Genomic DNA, 21,481 nt, shown 5'->3' with positions numbered 1-21,481 from the left:
TAATGTATGCCGTTGTATGCGGGTAATATTTGCTCTACACCACAATAATAGATTCAATCAATATATGGCAAAAGCACAATGATTTGAGATTTTTTAGTTTAACGAGTGATTTTGAGTTTGAATTCAATTTTAAAAATACACCAATATTAAAAACTCTTGAGTGTTTTGTTGTTCACATGGTCTTGATCAATTTGATCCATTGAGGAGATTAATTGTCACAAGTGTGGACGGGATAATTTTTAATGTTCATACCTAAAAGCAGTGGCGGAACTGGGGGTGGCAAGGGGGAGCCACCGCCACCCCATCCTAAAAATAAAAAAAAAAAATTAATATACTGGAATTCCAGATCTGAAAGGAACAACAACGTGAAGAATCATAGACCTTTCTTAAACATTAAACAGATCAAGCAAATCAACAAATTAATCTTTTGATTTCAACAAGATACAAAGAAAAAGAGGAACTTGGGAAAGAGGACGAGAAAGGATTTGAAGAAGTAACATGATGTGATTGTGTTTGAGGAATGAATGGAGGAAGGAAGAAGAAGATTAGTGAACCCTTATGAGACTGAGTCTTTGAGAGTGATACATGAAGAGGTAGGCGGCTGCTTGCTTCTCATGAATGATATAGATTGATAATTTAGGGTTATTTGATAGATTGGGCATTTAGGCTTATGTGAATTAATATTTGGGATGCCGCATGCTTCAAAAAACTTGTTAAGTTTTTATAATGTTTACGGAAAAAAATAGTTTTTATAATTTTTTGTGCTTAAAAGAAAATACTTTAGGTTCTTTAAAAATAAATATTAGCTGTTAACATTATAGTAAAAAATACATTTTTTATTAGGAAATTATACTAAAATAATAAAAATATGCTTTTTAATTAAATTTGGTTGAACCCCGGTCCAACCCCGGTTGAACCTCAAACCTTGAACCCATACCTACACCGGTTTAATATCCGGTCTGGTTTTGATAATTTTGGTAATGATCGACTTTATATATTATGTAGTTTAAATTTTAAATGATTGGTTTTTGGTTTATTACGACTTAAATGTGTTATATGCAATATGATTTATATATTATATTTTAGTTTATTTTGATGGCGGGATGATGGCCACCCCAAACTTTTTTATATGGCTCCGCCAGTGCCTAAAAGAGTAACTGCTAGTTAATGAAGACATGGTTAAGTCAACATGTTCATCTTAAAAATTTCTAACTTTACTATTTTCATATTACACTTAGGAGCATAGCACATCTTAGAAAATATTATTTACACTAAACTTGTGGCATGAGCAACCTCAAAGAGTCTTATGAGGGTGATGGGGAGTGGGGACTAACCACCCGGAAGTAAGCAAGTATGAGGCAATAGCAAACAGGAAAAGATTGGGATTCATAAACATATCTTGCTTATTTAATTAGGTATTTACATTTAACTACTTACTCTCAATTTGATCTTTATATTCAAGTATTTATTATCAATTTAGTCTCTTTTTGACTCTTGGAAGAACTAAAATAGTAAAATTTAACATAGTTGAGGATCTTTTTGAAATATGCTTAATCTTAAGAATCTACAGACTTGAGAGCATCTAACAAAGTTATGGACGAATTTAGTGATTTACTTGTGAAAAATCAATCACAGGTTGTTTTGTAGTCATTCACTTTGTTTAAGTAAATATTTTGCATACCTAGTTTATTTTAATAAAAATATATAACTAGACATTGACTGCCATTTTATAAGAACATGTCGATCTTGGCTTCCTCAAGTTTGTTCATCTAAGCATAAACCAATTTACTCTCTAACCAAGGGTGTGTTTTTGCTAAAAAAAAACATAGGACTGGACTTGATAACTTTTTTTTACCATGTTGATTTATAAATTGATCATGAAACTAGACAAAATATATAGCAAGGGACTTGCAAAAATAGTAATTTTTGTTCCTTACGAAATCATGAGACAACTTTTTGTTGAGAGTACAAACTATCGAAAATAGCAAAATAACCTTTATTTACATCTTTAACCTCCAAATTGGGAATCCTAGATATCTACCTTCCAACTTGAGGGGGGTATTAGTATAAGATTTTTGTTATAATTTAGTTTAACTTCTAATTAATAATTAAGGTAGTCCATATAGAGTTTTGATATGATTTTAAATGGGTCAGTTAATTAACAGTGTGATTGATCGTTCAAATTAATCCATCCTTAAACTAGATACCGAGTTTAAAAAAGAGATATAAGTTAGTCCTACTTCCTTAATTACAAATTAGATTTAGCTGTATACAATGCTTATTTGTACATTGTATACTTCACTTTTCACTTTCAATGAAATGAGAACAATTTTCTCACAACATTCTCTATGTGATTTTTGAGAACTACCTACCTAACTTTGGAAGCAAGCATTCTTCAAAAAAAGAAGAAGAAAAACTTGGAAGCAAGCAAGTATCAGGCGGACAGTACCATTATACATCAATGTATAGTTCGAATTTGTTAGCTTCTATTCACTACTGTGACTGTAATACAGCAGCACTAGCATGCTTTTGCTAAACCTAGTTGTTGAGATTTGATCGATGCTAGTAAAACTTATATCTAGTCAGATAAACATACGATGATGACCATTTTCAACAATGAAGTTATGATTTTTGTTTGTTAATCATTGTTCTTGTTCAATTTGTAATCACATTAACAAATACTATTGATTATTAATTAGTGATTATTCTAGGTCAAAATATACATATATCTTATGCTTGAAACCCCTTTGGTATCTTTGAGTTCATCAACCTATGTATTAATTAACTAGTGTGTAACCCGTGCGATGCACGGACAACACAACCGTTGATTCACAATACCAAGGATCACCGTAAGATACAAAAGTTTATTATTAATATACAATTACTCAAAGGTTTACAACAACGATAATAACAGGGTATAAAGTATACAAACGTGTATGTCAGAGAGTAAACAACGCGACACAGGAAAATAAATAGAAGTAGATGGAATTACATCACACAAATACGCAAACATTTAAAATATAAACACAAAAAAAAGGACACAAAAATTATGAAGACTAACATGACTTAAACTAAGAAACGGACAATCCTCAACCACCAATACCATATAGTAAAATATCATTCAAAAGATAACACAACCAAAAAGCAAATTTACTATCATGATTTGGTATTAAAGTCACCATTTTCAAAAGATTATTACACAATTAAAAAGCTAACAGAACCTTGGCACTTTGAACCATGGGTAGATACTCCGTTAAACACAAGAATCATACCACATGCACAACAAAAGCTAGAGGTAGATACAACAGTATCTTTAAGAAAATCAAAGCAAAAGCCCTTGGTACCTTGAACCTTGGCAACCTAATACCTTACAAAAATGTATCAAACAGATTCTAATGATGGTCTCCAGATCCACAGTGAAAATTAGATTACAAACTCATTGAACTTTGCACAATTCGCTTCTGATCTCGATAAGAAGAAACAAACTTTGTCAAAGTCGAAGTCAACGCTAAAACAAACTTTGTCGCCTACTTGAAGAGTATTGTCAAATGCAAACTGAATCCAAGCGTCATTTATACATTTCTCATTCTTATCCTCGGACGGGATAATGTCAGCTTTATATGCCTCCATGGTGTGCAAATTCATCAAAATAATTGACATCTTCTTCCGTTGTGTGAATTATAAAGCAATGTGTCTAAGAATATTCTGAAATTGAAAAAATAAAGTCCAATGTAGGGAGAAAAAAATTAACATAGTATGCTAACATTATACAATGACCAATATAGAATCATAGAATGAAAAACAAACAATTGAAAGCAAACAGATCTCACAAGGGGATTTGTAGCTTGAAAAACAGGATCAGTAATCTCAACACTCAAAAACGTAAGAGGACACTCTGCAGTTTTTCTTAGAAGATTGATGACTTGGGTTCAAATCTTTGAATTTCTCATCATGGATGGCAAGAGGTATCTCCATAGGCTTAACCTCATCTTTAATCTTAACTTGAGCAGCATCTCTAGACTTAATGCACTTCAATATCTAAACATAACTAAAGTAATAAAATATGACAATTACCTAAGTTACCTATGTTTGATAGATACATATGATAGTCACCATATATCACATTGACAACTAAGTTAATACAATAGTACAGTTACCCAGGATCACATTGACAACATTAAAGATGGGTTACATATTGAATGCTTTAACAGTTACGAAAGCTCTATCCTTAATAAATACATAGCTCCACAGATACTCATGTACTCATGTGATCACTTATACCAAGCATGCTTGGGTTTTATGGAATACTTGTTCTAAAAAGGAATCAACAACATCAGAGTCATCTAGGGATGGCAATTGGACCCAGGCCCTATGGGTACCCGCAAAAAATACCCACAATGGGTAGGGTAAAACCCCGCATTTATGGGTTTGGGCACGGGTCCGGGTAATACCCACAAATTTAAATGGGTATGGGCACGGGTAAGGGTACTATACTGCCCATACCCGCAACCCCGCATATACATATCTATATAATATCATAAATAATTTATTTATTTTTGGTGTATAATTTATTTATTTATTTAGCTCTTTGAGCCTAAACCTAAACTTAAACCAAAAAACTGCATAATACAATAATAACTTCATCATGCCGATGTACAATTTTTTAGGGATATTTTGGATTTTTTTATTTGACTAAATACTATTATTCGTACTATTTTATGAGTTAATTTTAAAAAATTTGGACTGTAGTTTTATTTCAATTGTGATGTTTTTATTGTCTTTTCATAGTTAAACTGCGGGTAATGGGTGCGGGTATGGGCACTTAGGTACCCATAGGGTATGGGGAAGGGGACTAAAGTTGTTACCCACGAGGGTACGGGCACGAGTACGGGTATTTTTTATAAATGCGGGTATGGGGAAGGGCACTGTAGTACCCTACCCATAGGGTACCCATTGCCATCCCTAGAGTCATCACAACTCCTCTTAACCTTGTAAGAACCATCGTGGTCATCACAACATCGGGGTCATCACAACTTCTCGTATGAATATACTGAGTAAAGAGCAATTTTAAATAATGAACAATGTCTGCAAGTAGAAGATGTCAATCCAGTAATAAATGCAAGCAAATGCAAGTGAAAAATACTTTGATGACTTTGAGTTTTTGTGACTTAAGTAGTTAAGTGTATTTAATTGATAAATAAAGATTAAAATAAAATATATTTTGATTACATAGAATGATTGATTAGGAGTCCGAGATATAGACAAAGTCACCCAATTGGAACTCAATGCAAGCTCTAATGAGCTAATGAGCAAAGTGAACCGTTCTCGTCCTTTGGTGAATTTTATAAATTATATCATAAATGAACCCTTAATATTTCAATGACACATATTTGTCTCTTGTGTGTGTCTTTTTTTTTTTTTTCAATATTTATCAATGACGAAAGATTGTACCATGTTTTTCCATATAATTCATGATAAGTATTTCTCCCACGTCCAATAGTGATAGATAATTATATTGTCATTTTATATTTATCTGCGACAAAATATTGTCCCATGTTTTTCTTTATATATTTCTTAGTGACAAATATTTTTTCAATATTTTTTATTATATTTATTAGTGAAAAATATGTGTCACATGTTCTTTATAAAATTAAATCTTAATTTCTAAGCATTGTTTGTAAATATTACATCGATAGAGTTTACATTGCGAGTGAATACAAATTAAATATAAATTTCTAAGCATTGTTTGTAAATATTTTTTACACATGTATCCAACTAAATAGTAGATTTTTTTTTATAAAAAACCCAATATGATGCAATTTGATTGGTTGCATATGAAAAAATATTTTGCGCTGAATTTTTATTAAATTAAATCTAACAAAGATGCAATTTTGAACCTATTGTTATTGACACCACTGTTTTAGGCATACTCTTCCTGCAAAAACCAGAATTGGGCCAAGCCCAATCTTCCAAATCAAACTGTGGCCTCATTGAGTCATTTCTTATCATCTGAAACCCTAGGAGAGCTATGCTTTGTCCTATCTCATAAGCAGCCGCCAGCACCATATTTTCTCCCGCCACCACCACCGAGATCGATCTGGTTTTGCGGGAACTCGATTGGCCAATTTCTCTATTCAATTAGGATAACAAAAAGAGTATATCGAAAAAACGGTCAGAGTTTCCCAGCAACATATCCATCCTTCATTGTCTCTACAAAACCATTCAATGTTCAAGTTTCAACTTCAGTTACTCCTTTTCAAATCGCGGTGTTGGCATTCTATGCCCGAGTTTCCTCTGCAACAAATTAGGGCTTCTTTCTTCTCAGAGATCTACTCTTCAACGCCTCATTCCATTTCTCAGGTCAATAATCCCTTCTCAGTTTCACTCTCTTATCCAAAAATCTCTTTTTTCCTTTGATTTTGATTTGAATCGCTAAAATCATTCTTAGATGTACTCATAGATTGTTTTTATAATTTTTTTACCTATTGATAAATTGAAATTTTTATTCGATTTATGCATATAATGTATTAAATTATTCATCCATTTTTGGTAGGAACATGTTTTCTCTGATAATTTTTCTTTAAGTGTTTGTGTCTGTGTGTGGGAGAAATTACCCTTTTTATGCTTATAACATATTAACTTGGTCATCTGTTTGAGTTGGACATAAATGTTTTCTCCCATGTCTGGATGACCTAGCTCAATTGACAATGTCCATTTTTCTAGTTGGACACTTTCAATGGCGTTACAACACGAAACCTCGCAATTGTTTGAGTTTCATATGGTGTTTGCCACTTTGACTATAAAAAGAAAAGAAAAAACAAAGTTCTGAATGTCTTTCTTTCTCCTGTTGTAAACACCAAAGTTTCTTGCTCTAGTTGTAAACAAAAACGCGAGCAAAAAAATGTCACTTTTCTTTCTGTAGATCGTTTTATGTATTTCAGTTACGTATCTCATGATCATTACCCTCATCGGTTTTTTAGTGTCTCAATTAAGTTACCTTCTGATTGAAACGCTGTAGTTTTGGTTTCCTTTGCTTGTTGTCATTGCCTTTTGATGTGTAGTAAGCTCGCTCTTGTTAATAGTGTAGGATGTTAAGAGATGGATGCATAATTAAAATCCAACGTAAGTAGACCATTAAAAAATTGAAATACAATTACTTAGCCTTGAAAAGTTTAAGTTTCATACCAGCTTAGACTCAACTCAACAACAAATTAGAAAATATTAAGTTTGAATATGTTCTATTATTGATGCCTATCTCTTGATTGCTTGCTCCATTTTCTATTTTTGAGTTTGGATGGAAGCTAAGAGCACTGCAATAGGGATTCAATGTCTCTGTTTTGTTGTGGGACAGGACCACATAGATTTATGATAAAAATAATACCAACAATTCAGCACGTCTTTATTCATCACCAATATTCCATACTTGTGAATGTTTTGTAAATTAAATTAAATTGAATATGATTTGTTTGAAGATTTAGTCCTGTTTAGAGTTAATTTGCACGCTAATAAATATAAATATCATTCATTTGCAGGTTTACATATAAGATTTTTTATGAGAACAGAAAAAGATTGATCAGCTTTGAAATTTTTGAAGCCCACTTGTGTCGTTTGTCCTCTGAAGTATTTTTAGTTGGATCATCTGATGGCTGGTCTTCCCAGGTCTAATCTCTTTCTGATAACTTTTATTTTATAGATATTAGGTCTTCTACATTTGTGCTTTTTAATAAACAATAAGGTCTCACAAGCTTTAAAACAATTACTCAAGATTTTCTTAAAACGAAATCAAAAACGAAAAAACATAGGTGCACTTGCTTTGGTGCTCTTTGTATGCTTCTTAACTAAACTACTCACAATTTTAACTGATCCACAATTTTGTCAAAGTTTGTTATAGCCACAAAAAGTGTATTTTTAGTTATGAAACATATGCAAAGCGCCTAAGAAATGCAGCTAAGTTTTGTCCAATCAAATACTCAAAGAAATACTCCCTTTTAAGTAATTTTACGTTGCATAGAAAGTGTAGCTTTTTTCTTTCTAAAAAAGTTATTAACATAATCATGGTAGCAGTGTTATGCAATAACCTTAGATTATGCCCTCTAGTTGCATAAAAAACATATAAGTCCCAATTTTTCTGAGACTTCAATTTTTTCCCTTCTAAATTCAAACTTAATCTTGTAGTATTTGTTTTATTGCTTAATCTGACTTTCAGAATCATTTCTAAATCATAAATTCCAAATCTTTAAGACTTACTTATGTATAAATCACGTTCTCATTTCCTATCTTGAAATCCAATTCCTTCGGAATTCAAATCTGAAATTTCGTTTAGACTGTTTTTTGTTTCAAAATTTCATCCAAGTTTCTAAATGTGTTGGACAACTTGTACTTTGTTGTTTCTCCAAGGCATAAGATTTTTTTTTTGAGCAATTTTTGTTGCAATTGGTCTATTATTGTGGTTTGTTGTGTTTAGACCATGTTCACAAGTTGGTCTATCTTAGTATGATCATAATACTAAGATAGTTTGATCTTTAAGCTTATGTTGTCTTCATGAAAGTGCATCTTGCATTAGACCTACATGACTTATTTCATTCTTGATTGGCAGGATTTATGAATTAGCTATAAAGAGAGAGATTGATACTCTGTTTTTGACACAATTGGTGTGCTAGAGACAGAACAGATAAAAAAAGTGTACATTATATGACACTTCAAATAAAGAGGTAACCCTCTTATATAGCTCTCATAATTCACATTCTACAGCTCTTGTAAAGCATTCTCTTGTTTTTTTGTTTTGTTTTTTTAATTTCATGATGCTCAGGTCAAGTTTTAACATCAAGTGGGATTATTTTTAATTGATGTCAAAACTCATTTCTACAATTTAAATACACTAATAATCATCTTGAATCATAGTAATCATCAAGGATACAATGTTAGCATCCTGAGTTTTGTACCAACATGAAATAAACTAATTAAAAAAAAAAACAAATTTCTCTTTGTTTACTCTAAAATTAACAAATAGCTTTACATTGAGAAAACAACCAATGATGATTAGTTTGATCAGTCTGCTAATGTCTATTCTGTGTTTTCTCTTCCCTCAAATGGCTACTCCTATATAAAGGAGTTCTTAACACTTTTTTCCTCCCTTTTTCTATTTTAGGCCATAATTCACCATTGAAACAGTGATTTTTGTGTATGATTTAATATGATGTATAGCAGAAATTTTATGACTACTTTTGCATAAGTGAAAATAAAAGAATGTAGAGGTTAAATAGTGTAGTTGGCAGTAGTGACAACCTCTCCTATACCTTCACATTTGCTGTTTCTCTTTAAACACTTCTTTGTCATGTTCATATTTCTCACCATTCTACAAATTGGACTAAACATTTTGATTCTAGAGTTTATAATTTCCCAAACATTGCTTATAGCTGAACTTCCAACCATGCAAACTGGTTTGAATTGGTGGGTACTAAAACAGTTAATTTGAGCAGCCTTGACGACTATGAACATAAATTACAGTATAGTTAAAATGAGTTTTAAATTAGCATGATCTTTTTCTTTAAGTAAACATGCATTTCCATACCATTCTCTACATAGCTTTGAAAGGTCTTCTTTTTCATGTTCTGTACTTGAAGAAATAATCATAGTTGTTGGTTCTTCTTGACCGGATCTAAATACTCCTGCAACTTCTCCACATGATATAAGCCATTTAACAGAAATAAAGTTTGTTCACTGACACTGTACATTCAGTTCTACCTTATTTCCTTTTGAAAAGGTAATTGAAATATCAACTTGTTGATGATAGTGGTGTGGGTTCGTCGTCGTCATCATCATCATCATATTTGTGTTCTGTACATGTAAAGATAGTCATTGTGGACTGAATCTGTTAAAGAAATTTACCTTGTAAAAGAAGTTATTTTCTGTTTCAGTTTAATCTCAATAATACCACTGATTGTTTCTGGTTTCAACTTCTGTTTTGTAGAATTTTTTGAAATTGGCAGAAATGGAAGGAGATGGGTTGTAGGCGTAGCTGATCAAATGGTGGGTATTTATAGACTATGAACAAATGATCTAAGCAATGAAATAAATTTCTTTGGAACAAATAGGTAATTATGTGGGCATGTGGCTATAGGTTTTAGCACTTGAGTGTATATACTGTGATATTAAGATTGCAGGTGTAGTATTCTTAGGTTCAAATAGGATTTTTGTTGTGGGACATCCCCTATAAATTTTTTGAGGATAATATAATACTCAATTTTTATTGTTTTGGATGCTCCTTTAAGACATTTGTTGTAATATTATAATACCTTTGTACAAAAATAGATTAAAAAAAAGGCCCGCGCCATATTATTATACTGCTATAAATCTTAAAGTGCTTTGAAAATGTAAAATGCAGTTGCTAAGTTTATGACAAAAGACATGATATGCGAAAAGCTCTTGAAACCTTTCAAGATATAAAACAATAAATATAACTAAAATTTCATCCAATTAATGCACCAGGACAAAAGCCATAAGAAACCGTACAAATATAAATTTAAAAATACAATTTTAAATGATGAATAGTGTTTTGGAGTGAAAACTATCAGTTCAACGTTTAATGCAAGCAATTGAAAAGCCTTGTAGCAAGTGTGAACAGTGCTTGAAAGTTTCACTCAATATTGATGATATTGATATACTACTAGTAAAAGAATAGATAAACCTGGTTTCATAAGTGAAACTTATGTATTAAGCAACATCATATGGTAGGCTCTGTCAGCTAATGGGCTCTGTCAGAAACAGTCCATGTCTTCACCTCTTACAACAATGGCAAAACATAACCATGAAACAAACAAAACAAATCCACGCTCACGCCATCACCAACAACCTCACTCGTTTCTCCTACATCTCCAGTAGAATCCTAGCATTCTTCGCTCTCTCACCGCAAGGCGATTTTCGCTATGCAGAAACTCTCTTCACACACATGCCCAATCCAAATATCTTTGATTACAACTCTATAATCACTTCTTACACAATAAATTCACAATTCGATAAATCACTCTCCGTTTTCACCAAAATGCTTAAAACGAACATTCGCCCTAATTCTCACACCTTCACCACTCTTGTAAAAGCATGCACTACTCTTTCCTCTCTTGAACAAGTCTTCACTCTATCAATGAAGTTGGGGAATTCATCTGATGTGTATTTTGTGAGCTCTGTTATCAATGCGTTTTCAAAACACGGTGCAGTACACCTTGCACTTCAGGTGTTTGACGAAAGTTCTAACAGAAATGTTGTTTGTTGGACAAGTCTCGTCAGTGGATATTGTAGTTACGGTTTGGTTAATGAAGCGAGGGATGTGTTTGACAAAATGCCACAGAGAAATGAAGCGTCGTATAGTGCTATGGTTTCTGGGTATGTTAGGAACGGTTTTTACAGTGAGGGAGTTCAACTATTCCGAGAGTTGAAGAAGAAGGACGAGGGTTGTGCTCGTGTGAAGTTCAATGGGGCCCTTTTGGTGAGTGTTCTTAACGCGTGTACAATGGTGGGTGCTTTTGAAGAAGGGAAATGGATTCATTCTTATGTTGAGGAAAATGGTTTGGAATATGATCTTGAGCTTGGAACTGCACTGATTGATTTCTACGCGAAATGTGGATGGGTGAAGGGTGCAGAGAAAGTTTTTGATAAAATGTCTGTTAAAGATGTTGCTACTTGGAGTGCTATGATTTTGGGTTTGGCTATTAATGGGAATAATAAAATGGCACTGGAACTGTTTGAGAAGATGGAGAAGGTTGGACCAAAGCCTAATGAGGTTACTTTCGTTGGGGTTCTTACCGCTTGCAATCATAAAAGTTTGTTTCGGGAGTCATCGCGGTTATTTGGAATTATGAGTGAAAAATATAACATCACGCCATCTATTGAACACTATGGATGTGTCGTTGATGTTTTGGCTCGAAGCGGACTAGTGAAAAAGGCCTTAACTTTTATTAATAGTATGCATGTTGAACCAGATGGAGCCATATGGGGGTCTTTGCTCAATGGATGTTTGATGCATGGTCATTATGAATTGGGACAGAAAGTTGGCAAGTATTTGATAGAGTTTGAGCCTGAACATAGCGGTAGGTACGTCCTTTTGGCAAACATGTATGCCAATATGGGTAAGTGGGAAGGTGTTTCTGAGGTAAGAAAACTGATGAAAGATAGGGGAGTGGTGATTATTTCTGGTTGGAGTTTCATTGAAATCGATCAAACCATACACAAGTTTTTTGCTGATGATAAATGTTGTTTATATTCAGGAGAAATATATGAAGTTTTAAGCCACCTGGGAAAGAAAGTTGAGGAATTTTCAGGAGACAAGGATTCTTTTTTTGTTTGAAATTTGAATCACTAACTTGATAGGTAAAGAATTTGTAAATGATTTTTATTTGTACATTGACACATTTTCAAGGTAAATGAAAGCAATTTACAGGGTTAGATATTATCAAATTAGTAATAATTCAGCATGTGCTAGTTGACATTGACACATTTTCAAGGTAAGTGAAAGCTTTATTTTTAGCAGGACTCCTCTCTTTACATCTATGCGTTGAAGGTGTCATTATTTCGTCTATTAAGATGGCTGAAGTGAAATCCTTGTTTATTGGCCAAAACAAAACAAAAAAAGTATTGAAAATGAGGAAAATGTTATAGCAATCCTGTTGGTCAAATCTAGAATCAAGCCTAACAAGTATTTTCCTTAGTCTTGGTGGCACTATTAGGCTACATCTGTTCTATGATAGAGTCTAGCAACATATTGCTTCTTGATGTACTCCAGTTCTGTTGATGATGTGTTCACTGATATTGAAGACGTGGCTTTCATGTCACTGCTTCCACATAAACTGTAATGATGTTGCTGTTTCACTGCCTTCTGGATTTAGCTGATGCAGTCGTGGAATTTTATCTATTATGCTGTACGTATTGGTTGGTGTGCTGAAATTCTTCTTAATCTTGTCTGTTATGCTGTATTGGTTGGTTGGTTATGCAATCAAAGTCTGTTTTGACATTATAGCTGCGGTAAGGTTTGGTTTATCCGATTTTAAACATTCTGCACTGGTTTTTAGTGGAGTATGCTACCCAAAGTTTTGGGTTATAGTTTCTATAAGATTTTCAGCAGAGAACTTTCTATCATGCTGGAGAAATCTCGTCTGATCCTACATATGTAACTCCTTCTTTTCACAGTTAGTGACCTGAGGCTTTGTAGAGCAATCCTATATATTCTTTGAGTATATCATGTCTCATCTGTTTGTAATTGTTGGTTAGTTAGAAGTTAGTTTGTGTTGGTTAAACATAGTAAACTTATCTATTATTGTGTTATAATAACTAACTATATAAACTTTGTATATATACCTCAGTTGAGATGAGTAACACGCCTAAAATTTCGGATCATGATGCGCTACCTTTAAGGCAGGAAAGGCAATGTGCCTTTACGTTTATCTCTTTCCTATATTGCTCATCGGTCATCGCCAAATCACTCAGACACTAGATAACCAGATGAGTTGAAAAGTAGCACAGATATTTTTAGAAAACCCACCTAAATGTTCAAATTGAAGTAAGTGATTGTTTAAAAAAATACATGCTATTTAATTAAATAAAGGAAAAAAAATTGATACTATATTGATTCTGTTAGGTTAGGTACAAAAGCAAGGTGGGCAAATCAAATTTGGTCATGTATCATTTTAGATCGAACGAACATCCATTTCCTTTAAAAGTACAAGCTATCATCGTCAACCACATTTTCTTTTCATTTATGGCAACCTCTGTCACCCCTCACACGAATCTTTGAACCCCCACCTTCCATTTTTTGGCAACAAAGTAAAAATGCCAAAATTCAACTCTTGATGAAGACAATGTACTGTCAATGAATTTCCTAGTAGAAGAGATCTTATAAGTTCAAAAGCTTAGTATTGTTTGTTTAAATATGCCTTAAGGTTTTGTAAATTCTCTCTAACATAATTCAATGCAGTATTGATTTTTTTCGTTTAATTTGGGTTAGTTACATATAAGATTAAAGATGAAAAAAAAATTATCATGCAGGCTGTGGGGTTTGAACCCACGCGCACTCAGTGCAGTAGGTCTTAAGTCTACCCCCTTAGACCACTCGGGCAAGCCTGCTTGAGTTGTTAGATGTTTTCACCATTTACATATAATCTAATACCCATGGTCTTGCTTTGAGGGCTACCCTGTTGAATGATGATATAGCACAAACACTCTGTCTGGATCCGCTGCCTTTATACTGTTGGCTTGGCTGCATCACATTACAGCATTCCTTGGTTTCTTAGTTGCAAAGTCCAAACAGGGAATCACTTTTGCACACTTTTAAGCCATGTGAGTGTGTGATATCGCTGCTGCTTCATCTCTGTGTTCTTCACAAATGCAGTTAAGTTGTGAGTTCTGGGAAAAACCTTTTTAAATATATTGTTGTAACTTGTAAGATTGAGGGTCAGTTCAATTCAAGTCTCAAAAAGGAAAAGAGGAAGTACATACAAGTGTTGAAAAGATTGACTGTTAGTTACATGCAAATTATTTTATCCAACTAATTACTGTCGACTCAACAGCGCCACATTCCTTAAATTGATGGGGCCAAAAAAAATTGTTGACTTTTTTAATAGCGGGTCAAGAAATTGGTTTTGAAAAAAGTGGGACTAAATTTCAAAAATGATTTAAGATTTTGCTAACGAATGTCATAAGGTTATTGATTAAGGAATCCCTTAATAGAAGTTTCATCTTCAAAATACAAGTTTTTAATTTTATCTTGGCAGTAATTTCACAACTTTTGATGCAAACTTATTTATTGTAGTACTTTAACAAATGTCTCAAGGACACTCATTAGCATTATCGAACTATTAATTGTTGTAACTTTTTAAATATTTTACAAATATTTTACAAAATCATTGATTAATCCCAATTCTAGCATTTCATTTTACCATTTTTACAATCATCTTTTGGTGTCATTGCAAAGAAATATGCTAAACACTCCTTATAGATTTTAAAAATTAAATATAAAGGTATATATATTTATAAAGGTAAGTATCAATGAAATTAATATGATGGATTTAGTTGTAGATGAAATCTTAGATCCACAAGTTTAGATTTACTTGTTTTTTAAATTTTAAATTATCTCTAACATTTTACTAGTATTGATTTTATTTTGTTTAATTTGGGTTAGTTACATATAATGTCATTATAATTTGGTTTTAAAATTAACATTTTACTAGTATTGATTTTATTTTGTTTAATTTGGGTTGGTTACATATAAAATCATTATAATTTGGTTTTAAAATTAAATTAAAAAAATTTATTGCAGGTTGTGGGTAATTTGGTTTTAAAATTAAATTAAATTAAAAAAATTTATTGCAGGCTGTGGGGTTTGAACCCACGCGCACAAATTAAATTAAAAAAATTTATTGCAGGCTGTGGGGTTTGAACCCACGCGCACTTAGTGCAATAGGTCTTGGTCTTAAGTCTACCCCCTTAGACCACTCGGGCAAGCCTGCATGAGTTGCTAATTGTCTCAACTTTTACTACAAATAGTATATCAAGGGTCCAAGCTGGTGTTTTGCTCAAATTTAAAGCTGCCGGGCAACAAGAAGATTAGAAGAGTAATGGTCTTTTGTCAACTAAGCTGTTTGTAAGTCATTTCCATCAACGCACACTCTTAAGTATTGTTTAATTTTGTAGTACTGTCTTATATAGTCCTATAGAATTTTGGTTTAAATGTGTAATTAGTCCTTGCACTTTGACTATTTTTTGGTATTGGTCCCTGCACTTTTTTTTGTTTGGTTTAGGTCCCTGCACTTTGTAAAAAATTTGTTATTAGTCCCTCTGTTAGTTGACTCTTAAAAAAAAAACCCAAAACTAACAGAGTGCCACGTAGCCCAATCATTTTGTGTCACGTGGCACACTACAAGACAAAATTAAAATTATAAAAGGCACGTGAGTGAGATGAAACCCAAAATCCTTCTTCATCGTTCATTCTCCAAACCCAGAACCCAGCAACACTTAAGACCAAAAACAGCAACTCAAAAAGTATTCCAGACCGCAAAGACACAACAACACAGATCTACCTTTGACCCACCCTCTTGATCTTTTTCTCCAAAATTCACTATCTCATTCATCTATTACCAAATCCTTTTCTCTTCTATTCTTTGTTTTTAATTTGTCATCATCTGAGTTTTCATCGATGGGTTACTTTAAAGAAATAGAATTGCAAGGTAATGAAGTTAGAATCAAAACTAACACCCATTGATTTATCACCATTTTATCATTTAATTCAACCTGAAACAAAAACTCAATCATATTGTTAGCTGTAAAAAATACCATTAATGCTGAAAAACGACTTTGAAAAAAAGTCATTGAAGGACGCCAATGAAACCAACGCAGATAGTTTTGGTTGCTATTTAAAAAAAAAAAAAAATCAAAGGACGCCAATGAAAATGAAGATGGTCTGTACTGTTTACAAATGAAATTGGTTCACAACCATGTTAGGAAGAATTTTGTTTTTAAAGATGAACATGGCTTCTTAAATCGTTTTTCTTCAATTAAAATGAAAAAAAAAAATTGTGTTGATGATGATGGTTGGTGAGTTGACGTTGATGAAGATGTTGAGTTTGAATGGAAGATGATGAATGGTGTTGATGATCAATCACGTGTTCCTTCCTCTTCCTTTTCCATTTTCTTTTATTTTTTATTTTTTTAATTAAAGAAATACATACATTTGTTTTTTTAAAATTTTGTGTTGTAGTGTGCCACGTGGCACAAAATGATTGGGCTACGTGGCACTCCGTTAGTTTTGGGTTTTTTTTAACAGTCAACTAACAGAGGGACCAATAACAAATTTTTTACAAAGTGCAGGGACCTAAACCAAACAAAAAAAATGCAGGGACCAATACCATAAAATGGTCAAAGTGCAATGACTAATTACCCATTTAAACCTAGAATTTTCAATCACTACCTATGGTCCCTATTTTTAAGTGAACTCATGTATTTTTTAATAAAATTGTGCAAAAATGTGTAGAATGCTGTAAAAATCTCTCTCTTTTTTTTTAACAAAACGTGAATTAAATATGAATTTTTATAAAAATTAATATTTAATTAAAAAATTCATATTTAATTCATGTTTAATTAAACAATTCAAATTTTTTTTTTGATATTATAAACATTTCTGCAAAATTTTATTCAAAAATATGAATTCTACATGAGTTTACTTAAAAGGATCCAAAAGAGAAAATGGAAAACTTTTGAGAGACTAAAAGTCAAAGAAATGTTTTAGAGTGATTTATACGAAAAGTTAATATATTTATAGAGACTAAAAACATATTTAAACTGATATTAAATGTCAAGAAAAAAAACATTTTTTTATGGATGTTTGGTTGAAGAGTGAAGACTAAAGTGTATCGGTTTATTTTTTTGAGAAACCAAAAATTGTATATTTTTTTTATAGTGAGGGACTAAATAGGGTCTCAATTTTTTTGCCAGGGATTAAAATGGATGATTTGTGAGGATTATTTCATTGTATTTCATTTAGATAGTAATAATCTAACAATATATAATGGGAATATATGATTTTTTTTTGTTGATTTTTTTTATTATTACAATTATACCTTTAAACAAATTTGTTGTTAAAAAAAACTCTATTGTTGGTGTTATTGAGATGATAATAATGTTTATTATATTATTGATAAAAGATAAGCATAGTTTCTTACTACTTAAAAAGTCATAGACATCTATACATATAATTTTAATCAAAATAAAGATTTCATAAAATAAACGTTGATTATAATTACACGTGTAAAAAAAATTGACAAACAGACACAAAGTTCTGTCTGAATGTTAGTAATAAAAATAACAATATTAATGATGATGATGATGATGATGATGATGATGATGATGATGATGATGATGATAATAATACACACAAAGTCTTCCAAATACACCATTCTGAGATCTAGTCATCAGTTGGTACATGAACTATCATCGGATGTGTATGAGGTGGTAATTATCTGTCCACAAGAGGTGAAGTTTGTTGAATTGTTATGCTTGCTAGCGTCTGAGATCGAGTCACTAAAGCATTCTTTGCACTTTTTTCAGTCATATTTTCTTGAGGTGAGAATAACGAAAAGAACAAGAAATTATCGTGAGAACATCGATCCCACAGACAATGCCATAATTTGCAAGAGATTAGAAGTGACAACTAAAGTAGTTGTGACGCGGTACCCGTATGGATGTTCTTCATTGAAGCAGGATGGTGTATCTGCAAAGACACTCTGATACTCAAGTCAGCGGAGGGTTTCAAAGAGCTTTTAGGTATTTTCTCAGAAAAGGAGTGTGTGCATGTTTTTTTGAGTGATTTGAGTTGCTCTATTTTATAGACTGTTTATTGTGCCATGTAGGCTTGATTAGTTTGACGACTACACATTTTGTGATGTGAGGGCTGAGCAAATATTTGATCTTTTGCAGGGCCTAAATTGATTGTAAGTTCCATGCTCTTTATTTCGTAGATTTTCGTTGGTGTAGGTGGTACGTGGTCGAACTTAAGTGTCTAATTGGACTTTTAACTCTGGGACTGAGCCTTAGACTCCATGAATGAACCTCGACCTCATCGCAAACACTTTCAAAAAAGAATAAATGACATAATTTTTAAGATAAAATTTATACTCGTAGATTTCTTAACACGTGTCCTCAAAGGACAAGTTAACATCTGTTAAAGAATAAGGTGAACAACCTGATATCTTGAAGTTCGGTTATGTATGTATCCATCATTTAACTATACAGTATTGTGCCACATTTTTATATTTAACTATTTTAGAATAAACTTGTTTTGAATTAATTTTGTCTATAGAGCGTTGGTACTCAACCAAACTCCAACCTATCAAAGAATTCTCCAAAAAACTATACTAACAACATATTCTTTAAAACACACTTGTAACCCACTTTTTTCTTTATTGATTAAGAGTTTATATACAGTAAGAAAAATGTAAAAATGAATGAAATGGAGATAATATTATTTTTACTATTTTATCCGCGGATCCCTCCTGATATTTTAGTGTCCGACTTTTTTTTCTAGTGTCCGACTTGTGCCGGTTTAGAAAATGGTTTCCTTAATCATTTGAATTTTCTTCTTTTTTTATTTGTTGAAGGCATTTGAATCTTATTATCCTTAATTGATTTTTTTATGCCAAATAAAGTTAGATTAAAAAACTATTCTAGCACAGTTTAAACTCAGATTATTCTTGCAATGTTCATTCTTCATATTTTTTTTATATTGGTTCCGCGCCCGTACGCGGGTTCGTGGTGTTGCGTCCTTGATTAATGGAATTTTTGTTATGGTAGTTTAGAGTTGGTCCATTTGGCATGTTATATCACGTTGTATTCCCGTTTGGGTTGTACCTGAGTCAGGTATAATGTCCCCGTGGTCTCTGTATCTCTTTATTTTTATTTAATATAATTTTCTTTTGCCTAAAAACAAAAATAGCAACCGGTTATATGGTATAATGGCAAATCGATATATTATTTTAGTATATCGTTACTCGTCTTTTGTATTTGTTGGTAGTTAGAAGTTAGTTAGTGTAAGTTAACCATTGTTTTATGATATAATTAAGACTTAATTGCTTGTTTGATCCCTTATGTTTATTTTATGTTTTAAGTTGGTCCCTTATGTTTTAAAGTTTCAAGTTGGTCCTTTTCGTTGTAAAGGATTCAAGTTGGTCCAAAACGTTACTCAGGTTGGAATAAATTAAGTCCCTTCCGCAACTTGATATTGAGTTTAATAAAATAAAATAAAAATAAAAAAATGTTTTAAAACTGATTTTCTAAATAAGTTAAGTTCCATCACACATATTATCAACCTGAATCTTTGAACGGTCAATTGACGAAAGGGACTAACTTATTCTAATGTCAGTAACGTTTTGAACCAACTTGAAAATGTTAAAACATAAGGAACCAACTTGAAACTTTTAAAACATAAGGGACTAAACATACAATTAAGCATGTAACTAACATATAAGCTATTTATACTCATTTTGATACTCATTTTGACATGAGTAACACACCTAGAATTTTGGATCTGGATCTACGTTATTAAAACGGTTAATACATCTTATATTCTTATATTGTCTTACATTTGTATCTATCTCTTTCTATGTTTTTTTTAGAGAAACAAACTTAATGCATTTCATTTATAATAATGGATTCAATACAAGAAGAGATTTTTTTTTTCAACAAACACAAGATGAGATATTATCTCTTCCTATTTTATGTTGTTATCTTTCGTATTACTTCATTCTTTCTATTATAAAATCTCAATCCTAGATTTTCATTGTACCACGTTTGCAATAATATTTTTGGAGGACTATTTTTACAATCATCTTATGATGGAGATTATTGATTTTTCCGCTTAATTTGGGTTTTAAAATTAAAAATTAAATTTAAAAAAATTATTGCAGTTAAAATTAAATTAAAAAAAATTAATGCAGGCTGTGGGGTTTGAACCCACGCGCACTCAGTGCAGTAGGTCTTAAGTCTACCCTCTTAGACCACTCGGGCAAGCCTGCTTGAGTTGTTAATTTACTTCGAATTAAATACATAATAGTATATCTAATAACATATCACTAGTTAAAGGTTAAAGATATTAGTATTTTTTATTAGAATGAGGTCCAAGCTGGAGTGTCACTCGTTGGTAAGAAAGGTTCGCATTAACCTGCTAATGGCAACTAAACACACACTCTAAGCAAGTTGACCCAACATTGTTTAAGTTTAGAGACTGTTTTCCTGGAACGGATCCTTTGTATTATTTTACATTTTAGTTTTGTTCTTGCATTATGCTAAGTTTTGATATCATGAAGATGGTTAGTTTTTTAATCAATAATCACACAATACCAACCCCTTTCTTAACAGCCATCAAGCTTCTCAAATTCAATCATCTGTGACGTGGAGCTACCAGAGAGTTACACTTTCATCGTTGCGCGCCCAACTTAATCAGTTTTACATACCTAGCTATTAATCATTTATATGTAACCATTTTTTATAAAAAGAATTCAACTAAAACTAAAACAAATTTAATATGATGAAATTCAATCTTTACATGACCAAAATAATTAATAACAACATGATAACATATCCAAAACTCCCATATACTAACTAGGAATGAACTAGTAGAAACCATGGGAAAGGGAAAGATGGCTATTCCAATAAAAGACATATATACACTATGCCCAAACAAAATAGGGCAAGAACTAAAATCACCGGGAACATACATAACAACACTATTAAGAAAAAGTTACTTTGATAAAAACAAATAAACGGATAATTAATTAAAATCATACAGCACTAATTTACAAAGCAGCAAATGCATCATCCACCCATCTCTTATGTTGAACATATGCGTCGCCATTTTCAGTATTGTTGGCACTAGAGCCTAAGAATATGGCTCCAACAGCAGCTCGTACTTTGTTCATCCTCTTTCGGTGTCGAATTCGTCGTAGAA

General features: G+C 32.2%; 1 long non-coding RNA gene, 3 other non-coding genes and 1 pseudogene across 5 annotated transcripts; 2 read left to right on the top strand and 3 right to left on the bottom strand.

The window, feature by feature from the left end:
* Positions 1–5,928: 5,928 nt before the first annotated feature.
* LOC146942840 (uncharacterized) lies at positions 5,929–10,259 on the top strand. Its single transcript, XR_015032878.1, has 4 exons — positions 5,929–6,360; positions 7,533–7,659; positions 8,597–8,711; positions 9,971–10,259. It is a non-coding gene; the product is annotated as an uncharacterized LOC146942840 (long non-coding RNA).
* A 394-nt stretch (positions 10,260–10,653) lies between these two features.
* Positions 10,654–13,384, top strand: LOC146942839 (pentatricopeptide repeat-containing protein At5g66520 pseudogene; annotated as a pseudogene). The gene has a single exon (XR_015032877.1). The product of XR_015032877.1 is annotated as a pentatricopeptide repeat-containing protein At5g66520 pseudogene (transcript).
* Positions 13,385–14,029: 645 nt separating this feature from the next.
* On the bottom strand, positions 14,030–14,112 carry TRNAL-UAA (transfer RNA leucine (anticodon UAA)). The gene has a single exon. It is a non-coding gene; the product is annotated as a tRNA-Leu (tRNA).
* Positions 14,113–15,405: 1,293 nt separating this feature from the next.
* TRNAL-UAA (transfer RNA leucine (anticodon UAA)) lies at positions 15,406–15,494 on the bottom strand. The gene is given in 2 exon segments: positions 15,406–15,450; positions 15,457–15,494. It is a non-coding gene; the product is annotated as a tRNA-Leu (tRNA).
* A 4,972-nt stretch (positions 15,495–20,466) lies between these two features.
* Positions 20,467–20,549, bottom strand: TRNAL-UAA (transfer RNA leucine (anticodon UAA)). Its single transcript has one exon. It is a non-coding gene; the product is annotated as a tRNA-Leu (tRNA).
* Between the last annotated feature and the right edge of the window lie 932 nt (positions 20,550–21,481).

The sequence above is a fragment of the Medicago sativa genome, chromosome 3 (genome assembly GCF_051527215.1).
Source record: "Medicago sativa cultivar Bolivia chromosome 3, Bolivia_mono, whole genome shotgun sequence".
Taxonomy (NCBI): domain Eukaryota; kingdom Viridiplantae; phylum Streptophyta; class Magnoliopsida; order Fabales; family Fabaceae; genus Medicago; species Medicago sativa.
The sequence above is the reverse complement of the archived record's forward strand: the minus strand, read 5'-3'. Positions and strand labels throughout refer to the sequence as shown.